The sequence below is a fragment of the Tupaia chinensis genome, unplaced genomic scaffold (assembly GCF_000334495.1).
Source record: "Tupaia chinensis unplaced genomic scaffold, TupChi_1.0 Scaffold000622_1, whole genome shotgun sequence".
NCBI classification, from domain to species: domain Eukaryota; kingdom Metazoa; phylum Chordata; class Mammalia; order Scandentia; family Tupaiidae; genus Tupaia; species Tupaia belangeri.
The window spans coordinates 8,097,045-8,106,894 of record NW_006160142.1 but is presented as its reverse complement, the minus strand read 5'-3'; the positions used below and the strand labels follow the sequence as shown (position 1 = coordinate 8,106,894).

The 9,850-nt window shown below is 37.6% G+C and overlaps 1 protein-coding gene and 1 long non-coding RNA gene across 3 annotated transcripts in view; one reads left to right on the top strand and one right to left on the bottom strand.

The window, feature by feature from the left end:
* CCDC85A (coiled-coil domain containing 85A) overlaps nucleotides 1–9,850 on the bottom strand; it is a 221,742-nt gene that overhangs the window by 65,012 nt on the left and 146,880 nt on the right. The gene's annotated exons all lie outside the window — the stretch shown is intronic.
* The window catches only part of LOC102471770 (uncharacterized), a 39,699-nt gene continuing 36,850 nt past the window's right edge, over nucleotides 7,002–9,850 (top strand). For both annotated transcript variants that reach the window (XR_336088.1, XR_336087.1), the window contains exon 1: nucleotides 7,002–7,368. This is a non-coding gene — a long non-coding RNA (uncharacterized LOC102471770). The remainder of the gene's footprint in view (nucleotides 7,369–9,850) is intronic.

Sequence of the window (9,850 nt, the reverse complement as noted above, 5' to 3'; positions counted from 1 at the left end):
TCTTCTCTTCTCTTCTCTTCTCTTCTCTTCTCTTCTCTTCTCTTCTCTTCTCTTCTCTTCTCTTCTCTTCTCTTCTCTTCTCCTTTCTCCCTCTCCCTCCTCCCTTTGTATGACCAAACTGGAAGATAATAATAAATAAATAAAGCAAAATAAATAATTATTTTTTAAAAAGAGTATGATGTATTTATTTATTGCAAAACAACATTTTCTGAGAGTTAATGTATTCTTTTAAAAATTTGTTCTGATGCTTAAAGTTTACTCCGTCTTTGCCGATATTTCCTTTATACTACTATAAGACCTTCATGTGTGCTTTTGTGTAGACAAGTAGCTGAAAGCATGAATGCTGAAGCTACACTGTCTGGGTTTGAATCCTGTCTCCATCACCTACTCTATAGCTTTTAGCAAGTTATTAAATTCCTGTGCCCCAGTTTCCCTATATGTAAAATGTATTAGTACATTAAACAGTATCTACCCCATAAAGTTGTTACGAGGATTGAGTTTCTATGTATAAGTCACCTTAGACAGTGCCTGGCACACAATAAGCTCTAGCTATGTATTATTACTTGTTTTTTATTCTGATACTAACTGTGGCTTTGACTTCACAACTGCCATCTCCATCTCTCTGTCCTGTTCCTGTAGATTACATTTCTTGTGTCTACTCTGCCCTCCTGCTCCAGCACCACTGTGGCAGATAGGACGACACTACACATTTGTGTACACACTTCTACTCACTGCATGCAGCCCACCAGGTCTTTTAGACGCTGCCACTCAGCCACCTATACTTAACACCAGGAAGAAACAGCAGCTTTCAATGATGCGCCCTGATTACTACACAGAGCACTGAACACAAACAGCGGGAATCTGTGAAACAGGAGTGAAATCACATGGATAAGAAATGTTTTCCTGTTTTTTTGTTTGCTTGTTTGTTTTTTTTTTAATTTGCTATGGGATGTGTGTGCTCACTGGAGAAAGACACAGAAAGAGAGGGATAGGGAAAGTAAGAAAGCACCCCCAATGTGGGCTTGCCATACCACAATCCCTACTCCATTCTTCTTTCAGGATTTTGGGTATGCAAACACATGCACCCGCAATGTTTTTCAAGCTGCTAGTTCTGCACTCATACTGCACAGTTGGACATATGGAAGCCAGCTGCCTTAACCACCATGCCACCAGGCTAAGAATATTTTTTAAAAAGTGAATGCCTTATGTTTGGAAGCAGCACTTACTAAGTAACTCTACACAAAAATGCATTCAACTAGTGTTATTATACGGACTTGTTACGCACTGGCTGTTAGGAAACAGACCAAAACAAAAGTCATACATAAATAATGTATGTATTTATTCAACAAATAGTTGAATGTTCCAGACACTAAGATACAATGGAAAAGAAAGCAATAGACAAGAATAGATAAGAAATACGGATATTCTAAACACTGAAAACATTTTAAATATATTAAATGCAGTGAAGGAATGACTACATGGTTAGGAAAGGTTTCCCTGAGGAATGATCTTTAAGTTGATAAATGAATAAATGGAAACAAGCCTGGTTATAGGATGCAAATTCTAAACTGAAAAAACAGCTCGTGCAAATGCCCTGAGCTTGAGATGAGCTTACCATGATGGAAGAACTGAAAGATAAGCTGGCCTCTAATGAGCGAGGCCATGAGATAAGCAGAAATAAGTATATAGAGTCGCATAGGCCATGCAATGGAAGGACAGCAAGATATTGTTTTTAAAGCACAATTATTCAATAGAAAGAAGAGTGTTACGCAGTAAGTCTTGTTATCCATCTCAAATCACCTAGGTAATTGGGGGTCATATGATTTCTTCCAGCTCTAAAATTCTACAAACCTCCATAGGAAGTGATGTGTTCATAGGGCATAGGTTAGACAAAGTATACTGGCTCTAGCACCTTGAATGACTTTAAAAGAAAAAATGCCAGAGGAAGGCATTTCCGTAGATAATGTGCACAGCAAGTCATCAGCCTTCATTATCAGAAAAAAGAAGATAGACTGGATTTTAGAAACTTTGTGGTAATCTGGTTAGTCAAAGAGAATGAGGTGATCATGGATAATCCACCAATTTCATACCTCGAAGACTCTGCTTGAGGATGAAAGTGGTATGGGTAGAAAAAGCAGGGACTGGAGATTATATAACAACAGACAAGCAGATCCAGGAATGACGTGGATTTTAAAAATTAATTCCTTTTTCTAAATGGAAATGGAGATTTTAAATAGTTTGAACTCCAAAGATTGCTCAGAAGCATCAGTCAAGATACTCTGCAGGGGACACTGAAATAAATACCTTCTTCATGTCCCTTCTGAAAAACTCATTTCCAATTATGAACACAATTCCCATATTTCAGGAAAAACTTCCTCTTAATCAGGAAAGAGAAGAGTCCAGGGACTAAGTTGCCTGGCTAAGTATTTAACTTTCTACTTAGCTTTGCAAGACATGAGAGATAGCCTTAATTCATACATTAATATTTATGAAAAAAGGTATATTATCTTCATTTGGGGAGAAAATTTGGGGGAAATGCTATACTGGCAATGCTAGTTCAGGCTTTTAAACTATACCATACTAGTGCAGGTGTGCTACTTAAGACAGAAAGTAAACCTCCAATTAACATGAAATTTATTTTGTGAAAATATCCTTACAGATAAATTGCTTAAATAGATGGCTAGGAAACCATAGCAACTATATATTTTAATTAAAGTTTTCTGCTTGAAAGAAAAATCGGAAATAATTGGTGCCTATGAATCTTTGCAGAATTGGCTTAGCTCTGAAACACAGGCTTTTAATAACTAGAAAAGAAAAATATTTCACTTTACCGTCTTCCATTTATATGTACAAACCTAACAATATGAAATAACCTGACTTAATGTTCCAATATTTGAAGCTAAAATTTGCCCTATGAATGGAAAGTCCACTTGACCACAAAGTGGGAAGAAAATTATAATTATGATTTAGGAATGTTCCTCTAGCTCAGTATGATAAAACACACAAAAAAGAAAAAGACATTTTAAAAACCTCTGTGACAACTATTATTAATACTTTCAATTTAATAAATGTCAATGACATCTGTTTGCTGTAGTAAAGTGACATTCTGTCACAGGATGAAACAGAAGTGGAAATATTAAACCATGCTTTTATTCAACAAACGTTTATGGGCAGTCAGTTGCTTACCCATACTGAAATAAAAACCCAAAGAGTATATTTAACAGAATTTCCCCTTACTGTATCATTTCTCTACCCTTTTTGTGTTATCCTGTGATAGTACCATCTCTATTCAATAGATAGGACACATATATTTAACAAAAGTTAAATGACTTTTTCCAAGTCAAGTACCAAGACTATATCTACATTAGTAAACTAGTTCAATGGCCTCAAGAGAATTAACCACAGAGCTTCTTCCATAGCCTGTCAATTCTTGTAAGTATTATAAAACAAATCTAGATCCAGCCCCAGGGCCTAGTGGATAAGGGAGCCAGATTCCACATTCAACAGTGCAGTTCAAATCTCAGTCCTGACAGCTTGAGAAATACTCTAGGGTATGTGAGCATGTGTGCCCTAAATCCTGACAGGATGGATAGATGGACAAGAAGGGACTGTGACGTGACCATGCCCCATGGGGGAGGAGGGTGGGTGCTTTTTCCCTGTCCCCCTCTCCCTGTCTCTCTCTGGCAAACACACATGCTCTTTGCCCAAAAGAAAGAAAAAATAAAAATCTAAATCTAAACTCAGGTGAGTCACCAGACTGATCTTCCTACATACTCAATAGGACCATAAGTCCATTCTGTGGGTACTCAAATCCAGTATGAAACAGAATTAAAATTCTGAGACTTCGTCTAAATATATAAGGAAAAGCAGCTTTTTTGGGGGGGCGGGGGGCAGAACTGTCATCTTCCAATAATTAACCAAAATGATGAACACAAAGAGAAAGAAGGAGAGGCATCCAGTATATGATCTCTAGGCCTTTTAGAAAACATGGAGTGGGTCCTTTGGCAACACACATGAGAATCTATAAGAAAGCTAACATTGAGGACATTAAGGGAATGGGTACTGTTCAAAAAGGAATCCCCACAAATGTTACCATGGCAAACCTAGAAGGATCTACAATGTTACCCAGCATGCTGTTGGCATGAGTTCAGGGCAAGATTCTTGCCCAAAGAATTAATGTGCGTACTGAGCATATTAAACATTCTAAGAGCAGACAGAGCTTCCTAAAAACGTGTGAAGGAAAATGACCAGAAAAAAAGGAAGCCAAAGAGAAAGGTACTTGGGTTCAACCATAGGGCCAGCCTGCTCCACCCAGAGAAGCACACTTTGTGAGAACCAATGGAAAGGAGTCTGAGCTACTGGAACCTATTCCCTATGAATTCATGGCACAGTGGGTCTTAAAAATAAACTAATCTATGATGTGTGTATGTGTATGTGTATGTATGTGTATATATGTGTGTATGTACATACACACACATACACACACACACACAAATTAAGATCCAAGATAGGGACAAATAGGTTTTTCCCTTCTATCTAAGAACAGTCTAACCAGATAAGCCAACCATGTCTTATCAGAGATAAATGGTTAAAAATGATCCAAATCAAACTTGATACTGGAGCAGTTCCTAGAATGATTCCAAATAAGAATTACCCACATTTTATTTGAAAATTATCGTCTCGTTAGTTGAGTGATTCAAATCTCTAAGTTCTTCTAGCAAATATGTCTCAGTGACAACCTTTACAGTACATTCCCCTGTCACCACTCTATTGAGCCATGTCTCCCAACACAAAACCAACCATTGAACTGATCCCTACTAACGAGTCTACGCAATACCACCAAAATGAGGAAGTAAGAATTAAAGCTAAGCAAGGAAACTGGGGTTGGCTGTTTGCTCACTGTAGGTGCTGTATGTATACACATTCATCATTCCTGGGTACTATAGACTCACTTGCCATTCTAATGAGGATGTTCTCATTATCCCTGATACAAAATACACTGCCTAGCACACTGCAGGGTTTCAAATATATTTTATTTGAAGAGGTTTAATTTGCTTATGTTTTCCCCCATCTAAACATTATTTCTTTTCTTTGCAAAATTTACAAATCTCATGTATCTTTCAAGTTTGCATTTATCTCTCACCATCTTGCCAGAGCCTCCCTTTACTAAGAAAGCTTGAAAGATTCACTTCTACTCCTGTATTCATACCATTTTCCCTTAGCTTACTGAAATCCCATATAGATTAACACTGAACTCCATTCTGGTTTATTCCATACAGGGTGGTCTTACCTCATCAGTTCCATGCATTCCTCAGGGGAATTGATTTGGTTGACAACCCATTGTATCTGGTACAATATTAGACACATGCTATAAACTGTATCAATATGTACTATTTAAGTAAATATTTTCAGTCTTAGAATCATTACCGTAACTTGATTCAGTCACTAAAAAAATCATTTTTATTTCCAAGTTTATTTTATGAAATTTTTCCATTCCCAAATGGATGCTGAAAAGAACAAAAGGAAAAAAGCAAGTTGTACTTAAGTTACTTATTCAGAATGTAGTCTGATAAAACAATTAGTATTTTTCCCTACTCTTGATTACAAAATGTTCAACAGATTGTATTTAAGGAATTACCTCAGTCAACCCTATGGGAGGTGGGGTAAGTAGGCAGAATTCCAAAAGCGGATTTGTAAATCATTTATTTGGAAAGAGGAAAATACATTCCTAGAGGTAGAAATGATGCTCTAAGTGTGTGGGGGTGGTGGTGGTGAGTTTTCCAGAAACTTATAACAAATGAAGTAAATGGTTCTGGAAGGAACAGAAGCTCTGGTAAGGGCATAAATACCGATCTGGGAAGACTGGTTATGTCCAACACCAAGGCTCTGGAAGGGAAGGACGAACAATTACAGGCACCATCCACACCCTTTCCTCTCAGTGATGATTTAGGAATCAGCACCAGTGTTCTGGTTCTGAGTGATAGGAAACTCCCCATAGCAGCTGAGTCTATACTACAACTTCAAAAAGAGAGATAAGGAAATACCAAGTTGAGGCTGTGTAAAGGGAAGGGACCACCCATGACCACTCAACTGGACAGGTCATTTGCATATCAGCAGCCTCATAAATGAATGACAGATGTACTTGAGGTTATACTCAAAATGGCCGACATCTGAGAAATCACTGAGTCTAGTCTTTCCCAAGTTATGTCCCCTTATACTTTAGATTTCCTCACCAAGTCAACAGCTACTCTAGAGAAAGTAGTATTCCACAGTCAATCAGTTTGAGAGCCACTAGGCTAAATAAAATCAATCACAGTTTATCACTAACTACTTAAGGTGATAATGGGCATCTTAAATCTTGGCTATGTTGGAGGAAGATATTCTATGCAGCTTTGTAAAACTATTTTAATACAGAATGCCTTTTCCAAAGGCATGCACATCAACTCACCCTCCTCATTCTACAGATTAGGAAACAGGGCAAGAGAAGCAAAATAATTTCTAAAGATTCTGTGTTAATATGTAGAACAGCAGACATCAGAAGTCATACTTTTCCTACCTCAGGTTAATACTGACTTTTCTACACCATTATACATCTTCTGACCTCAGCTCTGACCAGAGGACAACTGTGCCTTATCCTCACCTTCTCTCTTGAGGTTCCTGAAGTTCTGCTTTTCCTCATTTTCCCTTTGCCTAGTGCCTAAACTCATTCAAGACTGCCCTTGACACCTGCCCTCAACCTATTCTTCTTCATACCAGACCTAATTTCAATGACCTAGACCTCTGTAGATTATCTTCCACCAGAATCCCCATCACAGTGTGGCTAATTACCAGCCAAATCATCACCTGCTCCCCCTAATGGATCTCCTCAATGCTAATTACCTGCTTGCAGCCACATCATCTCCTGACATCACATGCTACCTCTATTGCCCAGCCCTGAATACAATGGTTCCCATAGCCTCTGTTGGGGCCAACCAAAGTGTCTGCCCTCCCCATAAGTACCTGGACTCACATCCCAGCCTTGTTCCTTCTGCCGCCCACTGAGCTATTTGTTGCCACAGGCAACATTGTGTACCAATGCCTCTAGGACAACCTTCTGCCACAGAAAGTATCCATGGCAACCAGATGGGGCAGGCAAATAGAATTAAGTCCATAGATAATTCCCCAAAGTTGGCTTAGCCAATAGATGTCTTATCAGAGCACTGGACATTTGGCAAAACTGAGTATACCAGGCTCCAAATCCTCTTTGTTGCATCATGGTCTACTGGGTAATGACATGGCTTAAAAGCAAGCATCTGAAAAGGAGAAAGGGGAGCCCCAGGCTTGACTGACCAAGAGAAAAACACTGCCCAGGGAATGAAACAAGCTACGGTAAGATGCAAATTAGGATAGTAGTTTTCCTTATTCCTACTTCAAATTCAACTAAATTTATTGAGGGCCAACAATGTGCCAGGTACTATAAGGAATATAAAGAAATATAACACACATGAGATTCGAAGGCTAGTTGGAAAAATAAAACTGAAATACATAAAAAAGATGAATGTTATTTAGACTGTTAAGATAAAAATAGAAGAATTATTTCAAAATGAAACATGATTAGTTGCCAACTGAATTTTACAAATAATAGCAGCCATGAATGCTCAGAACAGTGTGACAATTCATGATCTATGAACACAATAAAAGATATCAGGATACAAACGGCCATAAGATCATGTGACTTATCCATCCTTCAATAAGATGGGCACATATTAACATCTAACTAATGGGAGGATTAAATAAATTGGTGTATATAGAAGCATTTTGGAAGCATAATATGCTCTACAAACTTAGTTATTATGCTTTTGTATTTCACAATCAAAATCTAAAATAATACATCTATTCTTGATATGTAAAACTCTAAAAATATTCCATTAAATCAGTTTTAGGATCTGTAAATATTGCCAGATTTTCAAAATTTGAAATTAATTTACTCAGCACTTAATAGGCACTCAATAACTATCAAATAAATGAATGCATGAATAAATGTTAAAATGAAAACTCTGTACAGTCAATATGCATTGAGTTGTCAGAAAAGTAATGACACATTTTTTGTTTGTCTATGAAAAATGTGGTATGATTTTCTGACAACCCAATGTTCCTCTTACCCAAGTTAAAGTCTTCAAAATCAAGCCATAAAATGGACACACATAAAGTCAATTATGTTTTCCTCCTGGGACTATACTGTAACTGGGTATTTGTGTCTGACTAAGGGTTCTGACTTATAGCTGTCACAAGCTCTGATGCAGTATCATCAGAGCAAAGATAAACTAATCATGATTCCTTATAATCACATAAAGTAGTGACGTTATACTTCAAGTCCTATAACAGGGGTATCGTGTATTGTACAAATTGATTATACAAAGGGCTCTAATACACCTTAAATTGTACCGACAAAGCAAAAATGCAACTCTTACATTATACATTCAACTCTAAACAAATGTAATACCTATAAGGAACATCAAACATTTCCTCAACAATAGCTTCTTGCTTTTTTAGCACTGTCTCCATGTTTTCATAGAACAAGAAATTCTGATTAAATTCCCATTTTTCACTTGATAAATATCTTTGTTAGCAATCAGGGGCATCCTTAATGATTTTTTCAAGTGAGAGCTACCCTCAAAGGAAAAGGTACTTGGTAGGTTTTTGTTATTGATAAGAATAATGATGCCTGTACTCCTATACCCCCAAATTAGACCTATACCCTAGGTCACAGTCAACTCAGTACTTACCTTCACCTTTTCTCCTAGCTATTTATTCAATGCTAGAAAAGCAGATGTCCAACATCACACTCAAACAGGGTCACCAGGAAGAAGGTGTCCCCAACTCTCCTCATCTAATGCAGTCTCCTGTTCATCTGACCTTGAGTTAAATAATGCTTTCAAACTTAAACGTGCATTTGAATCACCTGTGAATCTTGTTAATATGTGGTATGAGTTCAGTAGGTCGAGTCCTGAGGTTACACTCTTGCTGCTGGTCTACAGATGACCCTTTGAGAGACCAAGTATTAAAGCATTCAGGATGCCTGAATCCTGCTCCACCCTACACCACCGATGAGACTTGTAGCAAATTACACTGACTTCAGGGCTGGTTGTACACATACAAAAGGGAAATTATATTGCTATATTTAAAATTATTATAAAGATAAATTGAACTCACTTAAAAATCGCTTGAATGATGCCTGACACATGGTTCGAGTTTCTTTCCATTGCAAAGTCATTAAAGACAACAACAATGAACAGATTATTAGCTGTAATTTTTATAATTCTCAAAACAACTCTCTCTAGGTTAGGTAGAAGCAGCAAAAGTCCAAATCCTCTTTGAGCACTGACAGAATTGGTCAAGTAAATGTGGTAAGCACAGAGACCTATAAAATGTGGTGTGAATCATGCAATGTGAACAAAAGCAGGAGGAAGATAGGAACCAAAGACCAAGAATGCCCCAAATGACTGACTGTAGATTTGTGAGACATTAAAATTTCCTCTCTCGCTCTCTCACTCTCTCTCTTAGTCTTAGTACCAGAGAAACAATAATTCTGGAAATTCTCTAAACATAAAATATTAATCAATGCTATTTTTCCCTCCTGTATCATAAGCCAAAACACCAACATGTATAATACCCATGGAAAAGTCTAAAGATACTGTCATTAAATGTATGGGACATTTGGGTAAAAAGAGTCATTTTTAAATTTTCTGCCTAAATCAAAAGTCACCACCCTGGGAACCAGCAGTTAGCGTAATGGCTATGTCGCTGGACTCCCACGTAGTCGACCGCGGTTCGCATCCCGGACCCGGTGGCTTAAAACTCACGCCGGGCG